Consider the following 16,945-nt stretch of genomic DNA (forward strand, 5'->3'; position numbering starts at 1 on the left):
GAAAACAGTTCTTTTTTTAAAAAAAATGCTTTTTCATCCAGCACTCATGAATCATACTGTGGTGGAATATAGCCAGTAGAATAATTCTGTTTAATAAAAGATTTGAAAAGTAACAGTGGAGAGAAAGTTATTTAGTAAATCATGTCATTTGTCAAATAAGGCCATTTTATGACCAAGGACAATTGCCATAATTAACAACAGGGAAGGAAGATACCAGATACCATGTCCTTTCTTGGCAGTCAAGTGATACTGGCTGCTACTTGGGGGAGGGGAGATGAACAATGTCCAATTTAAATGCACAATAGCTACCATTATTCCTAAGTGTATAGTTTCATTCTGTCTTGGGCACTGCAGTGCTATTTGCTGCCCTAGATCAATTGAAAGAAATGCCAACAAAAATATCCAGATTCCAATATTCTAATATCAGCAGGAGAGGGGATGGAGTAACATTGTTTATCAGGATTTTTTCCTTTTTCTGGACATTATTTAAAAATGCAAATTTTAACATCATGGAGGAGATTTTTTTTTTAATTTGTACTAATCCAAACTGCATCTCTTGAATTTATATCTAAACTAGAGTATGCTTGGGCATCTGCCTTTTCAGAATTTTGTCAAGTAATTTGTGCCTTTGTTGCCATCTATGTAGTTACTGGGAGTCAACAATGACTTGCTGGCACATAATCATTTGTGACTAAAAAGCATAATAACTTAACAACCACAATCAGAAGTGCCAGGACTGTAATCATTAAGCGAAGCAGTCTTGTGGGTTTCTCAGCTATGCCTAACTGTGTTCATAAATTAAGGATTACCTGCACACACACACACACACACACACACACACACACACACACACTGCACCACCCTCACTATTTGTAGGAATCATAAATGTTTGTGATCTTGGATACTCCATAAGTATTGAAACTTCATAAACAGAAATCTACAGTATATGAAAAGACAAAACATTGTTCCATGAGAAATGGCAATATTGGTGGTGTATACCTTTGGGTTACTTGAAAGCAAAAACCCAAGCCTCCTACAAAAAGGTTTTCTCTAAATTGGCATGCCATCACATCTACTTTAACACTTCTTTGATCATATCATACTTTCAAACACAGTTGCGGATTCCTTGTATGTCATATAATTTTATTCTTTGATAGAAAGAGAAGGGGTTTCTTTAATATGCATGGAACATATTTCCCAAAATCACAGTTTCATTTTTGACATCAGTAGAAGCCTTAGTACATATCTGGCAATCCATGGTGTTATTTGAAAGGTTTGTGATATGACAGAACCAGTATGACAGAACCATTGGATTGTACAAAATTAATGAGACAAAACAGCATCTGTTTATAAAAAAAGAGATCATTAATATGTTCTACCAGATGGTTCTCAAATAATAAATCTTGCACACAATATATTAAGGGAGTTGTGTATCAAAAGGTATTACAAGACAATTCAAAGTGTCCACATCAAGACTGGGAGAGAAAGGTATTCTAATAGCACATTTGGGCTATTATATGGATCAATATTTTGGATTTTAAATATAACAAGTGATACAAAGGGTGGATAGTATAAATATTGTAATCCCATCCTTAAGTGAACTCTTTTTGTGTCATATACTTGATCCATTTGTTTAAAGTTAATTGTTCTTTCAAAAGATATGCTTTCAGACCTTGAGCAAAATGTTAATATACCATATCTCTGCTATTCTTTTAAAGTACCTACCTTGGACAGCCTTAATAGAGGTACAATGTGAAAGAGATCGCAAAAGTTGTGGGGTTTTTTTTAAAGTCACTTGGAATGCTGGTCATCACAGTCATGTCCTATTTTTAAACTGTCTTCTAAATCAGGCAGGTAAAGCACCAGATCAGATGTTGATAGTCTGTTGAAAGCAACTGCCCCAAAATGTACAAGACGATTTAAAAGGTATGAGGATTCTGAAGGGTGAAAGTCTATCTTAAGCAGCTGCTGAGGCATCAGGCACCCTTCTGCCTCTCAGATTTTTCCAAGTCAGTCCCAATTGCAAAAATGGACTTGCTCCAATTCCATTGAAAAGCCATGAGTATTTCATTTTGAAAAACAAAATTTTCCTCTACACCTAATATGAAATGTCTGTCAAGATGATCTATTTTAGATGTGCAATGTACTAAATAAATACAATAGTCTGCATTAGTTCTTTAGAAATACTGAGACTTGTCAGTGAAATAATATTTTTCTTCCATATAAAAAACATGACGTATTTTCTGTTTTCCTTTAACAGCCAGCTTTCCCAAAACCAGGTTTTATTCTGAGAACTCCTTGATGTAGCAGGTACCAGCCCTTCCTCTTGTTCATTGATCAGGATTATGTCTAGTACAGTCTGAAAAAGTCCATGTCCATGGGCTCAAAGTCCTTGTCTCTTCTAAGGTTATAGAGGCTTGAGTCAAATGTTTCATCATGTTTGCAAAACTCGCCTGATCATGGCAAATAAGATAGCTCATATTTCCTTGGTGGTTAAGTCAGGCCATATGAAGTCAGCCGTTGCTATGGTAACATGAAAATCAGGGAGAAAAAAATATGGCTGAATGAGAAAAAATGATCACAGGTAGATTAGCTGCTCTCTATTTAGAAGATGATGGTATGTGCTTTCTTGGGGAGATAAAACCCTAGATTCTATTGCAAAATAGTGTTTTAACACATGTAACAAAAATTCATTAACAGTGAATATTCTTTCAGACAAAACTGACTTACAGTGGCTTTTAAAAAATTCTTTTCCCTGTTGCCCACAAGGTGGTTTTGGACAGAAGAAACATGCCTCATTACAATCATTCATATAGGTGGAATATACAGTATGTGATTCCTGAAATATATTACCACAAACCATTTATTCATTTATTCAAATAGCTGTTTTTTTCTCCATTCAAGGATGCCTTGAGTGGCTTATAATGAATAAAAAAGAAATTAGGAATATAAGTACAAAAGGACCAGAGGGCAATGTAAGCAAAAAAAGCATACTTAAAACAATAGATCTATATATATATATATATATATATATATATATATATATATATATATATATATATATATATATATATATATATATATATATATATATATATATATATATATATATATATATATATATAAGTAAACTTTAAATAAAATAACATTGAAGCATTTGGCTTCCCAGAGAAGGCATCCTAAAGTGAACTCATTGTCTAAAGGGAAGGCCATATTGCTAGTCACCAGCTATGGAAATAAGCACTAGCGCAATATAAGGATATTGTGGTGGTAGACCTGAATGCATAGTCAGATTCAATCAATCATGGAGCTCACTTGGTAAATTTGGATTATCACTTCAAACCACCTTCATACACTTGTTGGGGTATAAAATGATGAGATCCACATCATGTATACAACTTTGATCTGCTAAAAAGAAGGCAGGATATAAATAGAAAATAGTAGCTGGGAGGGGAATGATAAAAATCACATCTAATTCTTAGATTTTTTTAATTAAAATTCCTAACCACTGGAAAACTCAATGAGGGTGGATGTTTGACAGCAAGTTTTTAGCAGAATGTCTTCCAAAATCCTACAACACCATTTCAAAATCTTTAAGGAGTGTGGACCTCAATTCCCACAATTCCTCAGCCAGGAGTGAAATCCATACATTTTAAAGTTATCAAGATTGAGAAACACTGACTTAGAATACCACAGGCATAGATTTTACAAACAAAAATAGAGGGAAAGTGTTTATATTTTGCCATTCTTTAAATAATAAATGTTGTTTGGTCCCAATATTCTTCTGCTTCAGAAAATTTCTAATTACTTTTTCAAATGTGACTTTTCACCTCATGAGATTTGCACTGAAAAAGCAGATAGGCAGCCCTTATTAATATTTTAATTGTGTCTCGAGGTGAATCAGAAAATAGTAGCATATGTCCCATTCACTCAGTCCCAGTTAGTTTTCTGTTATATTATGAAACAATTGTAGTTTTTCTAGTAGTATGCCAAACAGCCAAGCAACACTTAAATCCCCCCCCCAAAAAAAGAGAGGTTATGAAAATTGCAACCCTACTTTTTAATTTCTTCCAGGGCTAAATGCAAATGTGCAAAGAACCAGGTGCACACACAAAAGGTTCAGAAATCACTGGTTTATTGCTCAAGTCTGTGAACAGCAATCTTTTCAAACCAATGGTTAGCACTTGGAACTAGATAAGGTTCAAGGGCATTCAAAGGGATTGGACTTCATTCTTTGGTGACTGTTTAAAGACTAAACTGATTACTCTCTTGACTCCCCCTCCCAGCTCTACCAGTGTCTCTCCTACATTGTAGGAAGAAGACGCGTGGATTCATTGTTGCCAGCCCTGAAACAAAATTTATCTATGAAAAATCCATCAACAGTCTCCACTGGGGCTACTCAGATATAATGAGCTCTGTTTGGGGCCACTCCCAGAGTAAAAATTTCTTTTTTGCTTCAGCAAGTGGCAGCACCTTCCTAATCTTGTCTAGAAAAGGGAAAAAAACCCCAAGATTTGGTCTACTTAATGCTTGGATTCAAGTCCACTAAGAATAAAAAAAGGCAACAGTAAACAATTTTCATCCTGTTGCTATGGAAATTATATGACTGTACCCTTTAGTCCCCAAGATTAAAGCTCAACTCAAGAGTCTCCTTACTTTTACCCCTGTGTGCCAGCATTCATGAGTGCCAGATTTGGTCTAAGGAACTAATAAAGCATAGTTTTTTATATTTCAGGGTGGTAGAGAAAATTCATTTTTATTACATATGATACTAACAAATACAAAATTACAAATTCATGGGAGCAATTATATCAGCATGTATTATTGTGGTAAATCTTACATTTAATAAATGATGTGAGCTAAAATGTAAGGCAAAGTAAGGTTTTAATTGAACAAATATGGTAGGGATACTCAAGCAACATTCATCTAGAGTTTATTTATAGGTGACATTCTGCTCGCTCATAACCTCAAATGTCTCTATGAAGTTAGTCTCAGCCTCATGAATCGAGTGCTGGCTGGAAATAGTGGTAGCTGTACTTCAACATACCTGATGTAGTCCAAGTTGGAATGGCAGCAAAAGGCACTAACACTATCTAAATCGAATATCAGAATTCAACATTTGAATTTTTGATATTTAACCAACTTACTTGATGTTATTTGAAAAGACTACCGTATTTCCCAATTGATTCAATAAATGAGAATGAAGTTAGCACAAAATTGGATAATGATTATTTTTCCAATTTAGTTGTCAGATATTGGGGTGTTTGTCATTTGTCAAAGACTTGTAAATATTTTGCAACCACTTGTCATGTAAGCAGATATTGATTATTACTGAAAAATCAGTAAATATAAATGTGAATATTAAAATCAATCTATTATATCACATAACAGGCTTTCCAAAACCATCTTCTTGACAGTTAAATAATAATAATATAATAATAAACCTTTATTGTCAAAGTACAACATGTGTACACTGAGATTAGCTGAGCCTCCCCCTGTGCTCTCTCCCCCCAACACACAGTGACAACAAACCCTCCATCCCACCACACTAAATGAACAGAAATATAAAAGAAATAAACTTTTAGTTTGACACAATAGGGTTTCCTTTGTAGCTGAATATTCAAAAAGTTCACAAAATGTTTACAGAATATTTGTTTGGAAATTTTGTAGAGAAGAATTTGGGGAAGAGAGATTCATTATTACCCTAAAGTTACATTTCTGTAACTACTACTAATGTTTCTTTCATGTCACCAGCCTTAAAGCCTAGTGCATGTGAGATTTGTCCAACTCCCAGTCATCTCTTTTGGGGTTTTCTAAAAGATTTTAGTCAAACACTTTTGACTAAAAATCACAGGAAAGAATTGAACTTAAGACCTTCTTATGCAGAGCAAGAGCTTCCCCCTCCCTTGCCAGATCCTCTGCATTCAGGATTTGGTTGCTGATGGAAACTGATTAGCTGACATCTCCCCAACAGGATAATGTAGTATGTGGCATGGCCTTCTTGGTGAGGAACTAATTGAATTTCTTTCCAATTCCTCAACTTTCCATGGTCAAATTGCAGTTCACCTTATCACTTACAAAATGATTAACAAACTAAAGATTTATTACTGTACTTGCACCACTTTGCAACTTGGAAAGAATGTCTGTACCTTGTTCCGGAAACCTTATTTTCTTATTTATTGCAGCTACCTCATAAATATTGTGCATTAATCTTATTTGGAACTGTCAGGTGACAGTTAGCTTTTTCCCCATCTCAGTTTGTGTGACTGTAATTAGATTCCAGGAATAGCTGATAATGGAAAGAGAAATGCTATTAATTGTAGGCTATTTTCTTTCTGCCAGAGAGATGTTCATAGGAGGTTAGGTAACTTTATCACCTTTCAGTACTAGTTAGGATCAATAAATAATTGTCACAGTCAGTAAGCAGCCATAATGTACTGAGATGCTAGCCTTACAATAATGCTTGTATGCACTAAGATACTGTATTCAATTAATAAAAATGCAATTATTGTAACAGTAACCCAGCCAGATTATTCAGTTGTAGAATTGATGGAGATAATAATGCTATATGGGAAAGTTTCTGGATTTAAGATTAATATACAAAAAACTAAATTATTGTCTAAAAATATGACAGTATCACAAAAGGCTGTTTTAGAAGAATTAATGGGATTTGAAATAGTTAAAAGGATTAAATATTTGGGGATATATCTGTCAGCCTCAAATGTGAAGTTATATAAAAATAATTATGAAATGTTATGGGGGAAAATACAAAAAAGAATTAGACAGTTGGAAAAAATTACAATTATCTTTATTGGGAAGAATTGCGGCAATGAAAATGAATGTTTTGCCAAAATTTTTATTTTTATTTCAAATGATACCTATACTTAAAAAGGATTTAAATTTGGAGGAATGGCAAAAAGGAATTAATAAATTTGTTTGGGCAGGGAAAAAACCACGAGTTAAATTTAAGATAATGCAAGACACGTGTGAAAGAGGTGGTCTTAAAATGCCCAATTTTAAATTATATTATGAGGCTGCTGTTTTGTCAGCGATAAGTGACTGGTTTAATTTAACACAAGGGAGATTATTAAATCTTCAGGGTCATGATTTGTTATTTGGTTGGCATGCATATTTATTGTATGATAAGAAGGTGGATAATGTGTAAGATACATATTTTAAGGTATGCTCTGTTGCGAGTTTGGAAAAAGTATAGACATAAGTTAAACTACAAGATACCCATTTGGGCAATACCTAAACATGCAATAGAAAATATAAATGTGGGATTTAAACATGATGAGACTACATATAAGGAAATCTTAAGTTTAGAAAGGAATGTATGGCAATTAAAGCCATATAATATTTTAAAAGAAGAAAAGATTGTACAAGCTTGGTTTCAGTATGGGCAATTACAGGCTAGATGGAAAGAGGACCAGAAAACTGGTTTTTCGATGACTGATGAAAATTTGGTAAAGCAAATTAGAGATCAAGGTCAAGCACATATAAAAAGGATATATAATGCATTGATAGAAATTGATTCAGAAACGGAACTTGTCAAAGACTGTATGATAAAGTGGGCTTAGAATTTTCAAGAAGTTATAACAATGGATACTTGGGAAAAGATTTGGGTTAGAAATGTTAAGTTCACACAGGCCCAAAATTTAAGAGAAAATTTTTATAAAATGTTTTATAGATGGCATTTAGATCCTAAAAAATTAGCAAGTATGTATCCGAACTGCCAGCCTAAATGTTGGAGGTGTGGTTGTGAGGATGCAACGTATTTTCATATATGGTGGACCTGTAAAAAGGTTAAAGCTTTTTGGATTAAAATTGGGTGGAATATGCAAAAGATATTTAAGAAAAGGATAAAGATTTCTCCTCAATTGTTTTTATTGGGTATTATTACAGATACTACTGTTATAGATATTAAGTTAATGTTGAATTTAATTACGGCAGCGAGACTTTTAGTAGCACAATACTGGAAGAAGGAAGAGCTGCTGACTATAGAAGAGTGGACTTTAAAACTTTCTAACTCGGCGGAAATGGTGAAGATTTCAGCGTACTTGAAAGACCAATTGCAACAGAGATACATTGTGGAATGGAGGAGATGGATTGATTATATCCAGAACAAATATGGGACTAAAAAGTTTTATTTAGCATTTGAATAAGTAGTGGATCTATATGATGTATAACTAGATAGTAGTTATTTTATTATTATTTTGACGATGGAGAGTTAAAGTGTGACAAAATTTAATGTTTTATTGTTGTTAGCATATTTTAGATTATGTTTGTTTGTATTTTTATACCCTGTATTCAGCTCTGGGAAGTCGGGGCGGAGGAGGGGAGGGGAGGGAGGGGTTGGGGAGAGGGGGGGAGGAGGGTTTTTTTTTGTTTGTATTCAAAAATGTATTTTAAAACTTTTCAATAAAAAATGCAATTATTTTTCTATAATCATGATAACCTATTATTTAAGTGTTATTTAGTCCTTGTTCTTCAATATGAAATATGGGATTGTATAAGAAGCTATTCCCTGTGACTAGTGGCACCATTAAAATGTATGGCAATTCGGATAATCAAAGTGCAATAAGTTCACAAAACAACTATAGCTTGACAAAATAAGCATGAGAATGTGCATTGTTTATGCATCTATAAAATTTCAGAATGAAATTCAATTAATACATTCTTCTTTCATTATTATCATGGTTGGTTGCACAATTAGCCAGATATTTAGACAGCATTTTTACCCACCAGTTCCCAGGGACCTGGAGAGGCAGATGTCATTTGATGCTGTTAAAGGTATTGTCTCAGGACATAAGATGTTCCAGGTAAAGCTGCCTTTTGCTGATGGCGATTTTTGTCAATGTTGATGTTCAAGTGGAGCACCAGATGTTTTGGGATTGTGCCCATATTATCTATTACTATTGCTATTATCTTTGCCTTCTTTTGCCACAGTTGCTCAACTTGTATTTGCAAATTTTTGTACTTTTTCTCCAGTTCTGTCTCTTCTATTCTGCAATCTCCAGGTACTGCAACCTCCACTAACCAGATATTTTTGTCTTTCTTATAAATAATTTTAGGTCTGGAGTCAGTGGCGGGATTCGGATATGTGAACAACCAGTTCTCTGTGTGGATGCTGCTTCCAGAAGTCCATTCTGGACCTGGGTAATAAAAAAATTAGCTAACGGTTCTGCCGAAGTGGCGCAAACTGGCTGAATCCCACCACTGTCTGGGGTGTTATGTAGCATATACTTGTTCGTTTGTTTGAATAATAAAGTTCCAGACCACTTTAGCTTCTTATTTTTTTAATTACTTTGCCTATTTTGTTATCTCACCAGTTATTCCTTGCAGGCAACTAATATATCAATAATAAAGTTGAAGGGTCCTTGGAGGTCATCTAGTCCAACCCCCTGCTTAGGAAGGAAACCCTATAACATTTCAGACAAATGGCTGTCCAGTCTCTTCTTAAAAACTTCCAGTGTTGGAGCATTCACAAATTTTGGAGGCAGGTTGTTCCACTGATTAATAGTTCTAACTGTTGGGAAATTTCTCCTTAGTTTTAGGTTCCTTCTCTCTTTGATTAGTTTCCATCCATTGCTTCTTGTCTTGCCTTCATGTGCTTTGGAGAATTGCTTGACTCCCTCTTCTTTGTGGCAACTCCTGAGATATTGGAACACTGCTATCATGTCCCCCCTCATCCTTCTCTTCATTATACTAGACATACCCAATTCCATCAACCGTTCCTTATATATTTTAGCCTTAAGCCCCCTAATCATCTTTTGTTGCTCCTCTCTGTACTCTGTTTAAAGTCTCAACTTCTTTTTTACATCGTGGTGACCAAAACTGGATGCAGTATTCTAAGTGTGGCCTTACCAAAGGCTTTATAAAATGGTATTAACACTTCATGTGATCTTGATTCTATCCCTCTGATAATGCAGCCTAGCATTGTGATGGTTTTTTTGGCAGCTGCAGCACACTGCTGGCTGGCTCATATTTAAGTGATTGTCCACTAGGACTCTGAGATCCCTTTCACAGTTACTACTATTGAGCAAGGTACCACCTATACTATACCTGTGCATTTGGTTTTTCTTGCCTAAATGTAGAACCTTATTTTATTCACCATTGAATTTCATTTTGTTAGATAGCACCCAACATTCAAGTCTGTCAAAATCCTTCTGTATCTTAAGCCTATCTTCTGGAGTGTTGGCTATTCCTGCCAACTTGGTGTCATCTACAAATTTGATGAGTTCACCATCTATCTCTTCATAGAAATAATTGATGAAGATGTTGAAGAGCACAGGGCCCAGAACAGAGCCCTGGAGCACCCCAGTACACACGAATTTCCCTCCATGTACATGCAGTTCCATTGAGGACCACACACTGAATACGGCCAGTCAGCCAGCTATGAATCCATCTGATGGTGATGTTGTCTTACCCACATTTTTCTATCTTATCAAGTAGGTTGCTGTCTGCTTTATCAAATACCTTACTGATGTCCAAGTAAATTATATCCACAGCATTCCTCTGGTCCACTAATTTTGTCACTTGGTCAAAGAATGCTATATTTGTCTGGCATGATCTGTTTTTGACAAACCCGTGTTGGCTTTTGGTAATGACTTTGTTTGCCTCTAGGTGTTCACTGATTCATTGCTTGATTATCTTTTCCAGAATCTTCCCAGGTATTGAGGTCAGGCTGATAGGTCTGTAGTTTCCTGGATCCATTTCTTTTTCCTTTTTTGAAGATGGGAACTACATCAGCTCTTTTCCACAGGTCCCCAGTGCTCCAAGATCTTTGAAAAATATAGTTCAGTGTTTTTATGATCATATCTTCCAGTTCCTTCAGAACCTTGGGGTGTAATTCATCTGGTCCTGGTGATTTGAACTCATCTAGGGTGGACAGGTGCTCACTTAACATTTTCTTGCCTATCTTAACTTGTGTTTCTAATGTTTTTATGGTACTTTTTTGATAGGTTGTACTGTTTTTTCCCTTTGTGTAAAGATGGATGCAAAAAAATAAATTAAATAGTTCTGCGTTCTCCATGTTGCTTGTTACCTTCTTGCCACTTTCTCCCACTAATGGGCCAATCATTTTCTTAACTTTTTTCTTGTTTTTTACATGTTGAAAGAAGCTTCTTTTGTTATTTTTTACTTTTGTCGCAAACCTGACTTCATTTTGAGCTTTAGCTTTCCTAATTTCATCATTGCAGGCTCAGGCTATTTGCTGATATTCTGCTTTAGTTATATGCCCCTCTTTCCACTTTTTATATTTGTCCTTTTTGTCTTTCAATTTATCAGAGAGTTCTTTATGCAGCCATGCTGGTTTCTTTTGAGAGCTGTTATTTTTCTTCTTTGTTGGTATTGTGCTAGACTGGGCTTTTATAATCTCAGTTTTCAAAATTTCCTGTGGCTTCAACACCTTCTATCATTTCATCTCTGTTAGTGAGAATTAGATCCAATAAGTCTGATCCCCTAGTTCCCTTTTCTACTTTTTGAGAGACAAAGTTGTCTGCTAGGTTTGTCAGGAATCTGTTTAATCTTCCACTTGGTGCAGAGTTTGTCTCCCAGTTGATGTCAGGGTGATTAAAGTCCCCCATTACTATTGTGATGTGCTTCCTACATATCTTAGTTAGCTGACTAGCAAAAAAAATCATCTATTTTCTCTGTTTGGTTGGGTGAACTATAATATACACCTATGGTGATGTCATTTTTTCCCCTTTTATATTGACCCAAATGCATTTGAGACAGTTTTCATCATTGCTGTTCTCTATTTCTGTAAAGATGTAGTTATTTCTTATGCATAGAGCAACTCCACCTCCTCTTTTGTTTAGTCTGTTTCTTTTAAATAATTTAAATCCCTTTAGCTGTGTGTTCCATTTGTGGGTTTCATCCCACCAAGTTTCCATAATGGCAACAATATCACATCTGCTCTCATTTACCTGAATTTCTAGTTCACTCTGTTTATTGCTCATACTCTGTGCATTGGTGTATAGACATTTGAGTCCTTTATGATTGACCCCGTGTTTACTTTCTACATAACCTACATGGTGCCTGAGTTCCCTATTTTCTTACCACCTGTTTGATTAGTGCACTTGGTGTAGCACTCACTATTAAAAGCTTATATCTTGGAATATATTCCAGTGCACCATTGTTGGTACTTTATCATGCAATTGTTTTTAGTCTGTCTGTGCAATCTTCTTGCTGCAGCTCATTAGGTGATCCACTGATTCTTCAACTTCTTTGCAGAGATGGCACTTGCTGTCTCTTGCTGTGTTCTTTATTCTAGCTTTAAGGCCTGGTGTTGTGTATTATTGTTTTTATTAATATGTCTTTGAATTACTGTTGATTCCTAGCAATCTCCTGGACCAAGTTCCCTGTAATTTCCTGACACCACTATTCAGAAATGGTTTGCCCTTAATTTAAAAGATAACTTTCTTTGAACAAGAATCCAACAGTGGATGATGGGAGCTGATCGATACAGAAACTAATTTTAGTGAACATATTTACTCCCTTCCCCCTTTAATTCTATCAGATTCCTCATTAGTTTTCCATTTAATATTGTTGATCTTTTTGTAATCTTTTGTCAATGTAATCCTTTAGAATCATTCTTTAAACTATCTCATAACAATCAATCAGATAAAGTTCACACTATCCTTGCTAGAAAGCAGGCTTCTGTGCTGATGGACACAGTGGGTTTTGAACCTAAATATACCTTTACATTGTGATAGTCATGTGTGTCACATTGATTTTGAATGCATTGGTTAATGCAGATGATGGGTCCCTTATTCCATTTTACTTATTTATTTATCAAATGAATAGATACCACTTATCTCACTCACAGAGACCTTCTAGCATGAGAAATTCACCCAAATGTCCCAAAATAATTTGCAAATAACTTACACAGTTTTGACAATAGCAGACTTATATATTGCTTCATGGTGTTTTACAGCCCTTTCTAAGTAGTTTACAGAGTCAGCATATTGCCTCCAACAATCTGGATCCTCATTTTATTCACCTTGGAAGGATGGAAGGCTGAGTCAACCTTGAGCCGGTGAGGAAAGAGTTAGCCTTCAGTACTATATTCTAACCACTGGGCCACCACGGCTCTTGTCAGATGTTTATGCTATAGAAGTTGGCAGCTTTGGCTCCTCAGCCCTTTCTTTTAATAGTTCAAAAAAACAATAAGCTCTCCTTCAAACTCCTCCTCCCAAATACCTTGCATAATTACATCACCCACTGCAGTTCCTTATTCCCCCAAAAAAGTTAAGTAAAGCCTGCCACCACCCTAGTCTCTCCACCCCCCAAACTTGGTGAAGGTTAATGCAACTTTCTAAGTAAAATGGAATAAACTGTATTATGTACCAACCCAACCCCAGAGAATAAATGAATGTGATAATTAAGGGAAAGAAAAGCAGAGAGGACCTCCAAAATGATACTTTCTTCTTCAGAGTCACTCAAGACACTTCAGTGCTTGAAATGAAAGATAAAGATGTCCACTTTTGTCTTGCCATGTTCAAAAGCTGATAGCAGTTGAATCATACTGGCCATGGATTAGCATCTTATACTATGTTTGTGAGTAGCAAACATAGATATAAGAGAGCCTGTGTTGTTCAAACTCCTTTAGAATGCCTGCCCGATTCTTCCTAATGGTAGGACTGAAGTGATATATCTTGGATTCTATCTTACCTCATGGAAACGCTAAAAGCCTGCAAATAAATTTAAAATATTGAGAACTAACAACCTCATATCTTTAGTAGTAAGCTCTCTGAGAACCACCCATACTGAATTGGAGTTATCCCCCACTTTTTTTCTTTTTTCTTTCTTTTTGCTGTGAATCAGTAACTATTCTTTGAACATCCCCCAGCAAGATAATTGAAGCTTGGGAGAAAAAATACATGTAGTGTCAAAGTACAATAGCATAAAAGACTGAATGTCAGAACTTCACAGAACACATTGTGAAATTGTGAAACATCACAACTCCTTTGCTGTCTATGAAATCCTTCATTTCCTTTGTCTTCTAAAACATGTTTCAGTAGAGCATTGCAGACTGGAAGTAATGATGTAAGAACAACATTGATGTTCTTTTCAGCCAGACTCTTTTTAGTTTTGAGAAATTAATATATGTTTAAGGGAGTGTTTTGTTTTGCTTTGCTTTGCTGTCTTGCTTTGTTTTGTTTTTAATGAAAAACTGCTTTATATGTTCACCTTGCAATCACATGTAATTTTATGTTTCACACTATCTTCTCATTTTCCTGTTCTCTGATCAGTTAATCATTCCTGTATCCCTTCCTCTAACCTTCAGTCAGCCTATTTACCATTGTCACACATACAAAAATATTTCTCTCCAGAATGGTACCATTCATTTATCTTTGTGCTTACAATCTTCTTAAATTATAGCTATTCCAATAAATCCTTGAACAATTTCAATAATTCTAATATACCTATCAATCTAACTATTAAATTATTCTGAGTTCTGAAGTACTTATAGAATATATTCCCTTTGGAGTTATCTTTGGTCCCAATGACCCAATTTTCAGAAAGTATTTAAACTGATTTCTAAAATTTTAATATTATCTTTGATATTTTATTTTTTACATGTGGTTCTTATAGGTAAAGGTAAAGGTTCCCCCGCACATGCATGCTAGTCATTTCCAACTCTAGGGGCCGGTGCTCATCTCCCTTTCAAAGCTGAAGAGCCAGCGCTTGTCCGAGGACATCTCCGTGGTCATGTGGCCGGCATGACTAGATGCCAAAGGCGCACGGAACGCTGTTACCTTCCCACCGGAGTGGTCCCTATTTTTCTACTTGCATTTTTACGTGCTTTCGAACTGCTAGGTTGGCAGAAGCTGGGACGAGTAACAGGCGCTTACTCTGTTACACGGAACTCAGGATTTGACCCACCAAACTGCCGACCATCTGATCAACAAGCTCAGCGTCCTAACCCACTGAGCCACCGCGTCCCTTTGTGGTTCTTATACTGTATGCTAATTCTCTTTTCAGTTTAATCTGTCATTTTTGAACTGCATTTTTCATTAACAAAAATATTTTAATATCCTTTATTAGTAGCTGCTTTGGAAATTTTGTTTTTGTGGAAAGTTAGATAGAAAGAAGCAGAAGCAGAAGAAGAAGAAGAAGAAGAAGAAGAAGAAGAAGAAGAAGAAGAAGAAGAAGAAGAAGAAGAAGAAGAAGAAGAAGAAGAAGAAGAAGAAGAAGAAGAAGTAGAAGAAGAAGAAGAAGAAGAAGAAGAAGAAGAAGAAGAAGAAGAAGAAGAAGAAGAAGAAGAAGAAGAAGAAGAAGATACAATACAGTTCCAAGCTCCAAAAACAGAAGGTTCGATGATCTTTTCAAATATATGATTGATAACTGCTAAACTGTATATCCATTTATCTTCCATTTTTAGTCACCTATCCTGTTTATGGGAAAGAAAAAACAGGTATGATAGGGTTGTATTCCAAAGGACTGTAAAAAGAACTATGGAAAGAAATGAAGATGAGACCTTATGGGAAGTTTCATGATTATTTCAAGTTCTTACAATGTATTGAGACAGAAATTATTATTCATGCTAGTGAATGGACAAGCAAATTACCGCCTCACATTCACTGACAGACACAGCTTCAGTGCACATTCAGGCTAATTGAGATATGGATGGAGATCAGAAACACCACTGGGTTACTTTAGAAATCCTCCACTTTTACAAGAGACAAAAACTGTTTTTCTTTTTAAAATAAAGAGAAAAAAATAGAGAATAAAAGCTGAGAAGAGAAGTCTTAAAATTAACTAAACTGTTCAGTGATCTGGAGGAGAAGTCTTGGATAAACTGAACCAGAGGAAATATATTCTTGGAACATAGATTTAAAATGTTTAGTTGGCAACAATAAGTAATATTATTTTTATCTAATCTTTCTATGTTTAAAGTCCAATATTTTGTCTCTGATATTTATGTTTTGTATACAAGGTTATTAGTGCTATTTTTTCTTGTAATTTCTTTCCAACCAGCTGGTCTCTATATTAAAAGCACACTAACATCATTTCATCATCTGCCCAGAACCATTTATTTTCCTTAACATTTTTCGATGGGAGATGCTTTTAATTTGTGATCTGTAATTTTAACAAGTCTGTATTCTTACCCAATATATCACAATGCTTTCCTTGTGACTACTTAAAGCAGGGTTTGCATCCCCAAAAAAGGAAAGAGGAGGAAGTAACTATTTTTCTTAGCCAGACATGTCTACAGGATAAGAGATAGTATTATAGAATTTAATTCATTCTCTTATCTTTCACTCCGCTCCTCTAAATAAACAAAAGTAGCAGATGATCTTTCTCACACATTAGATTTACCTGGGGAGATGCCAGGCAAAGCACCTGTTGGAAAATAGGCGGTATCAGCAGTAATTACCAAGTCACAACTCTAAGGTAAAAGATAGAATTTGGATATGTAAACTCAGGAGACATCTGGAAAATATATTATTTACATTATCACTACATGATGGCAGTGGTAAAAAAAAAAGTGGGCATCAGGGCAGTCCAAGGCAGCAAGAAACTGTATTTCTGTTAGAAAAGAAAATACAAAGACATGGTATCTGATGTGTATGAAAGGCTATTCCGGGATGGAGAGATGAGCATTATCCCCAGCACCATTTTCCCCCCTTAATTTTTTTTATCAGAGACAGAAAATCCTTTAAACACATTTTTGGGGGTTCTATAAGATAGCTAGATTTTTGTGAAGTACTTTCCAGAAGAAAATATTTCAGGGAACAACAGGTCAGACTCTGAGACAATGCCCAAAGCCAGGGCAGCCAAAGTGATGAGATCAATTACCTCACTTGACTTAAAGGGAAATTCAAGTCAAATAAAGAGTTTAAAAGAATGGAGATGGAAACCCAGAAGCAGAAGAGAAAGGGGGAACTGGAGCAAGAGGAAAGTAAAAACTATACAGCTGAAGGGAAAAAATTTA

Source organism: Vipera ursinii, assembly GCF_947247035.1.
Source record: "Vipera ursinii genome assembly, chromosome: 1".
Lineage (NCBI taxonomy): Eukaryota > Metazoa > Chordata > Lepidosauria > Squamata > Viperidae > Vipera > Vipera ursinii.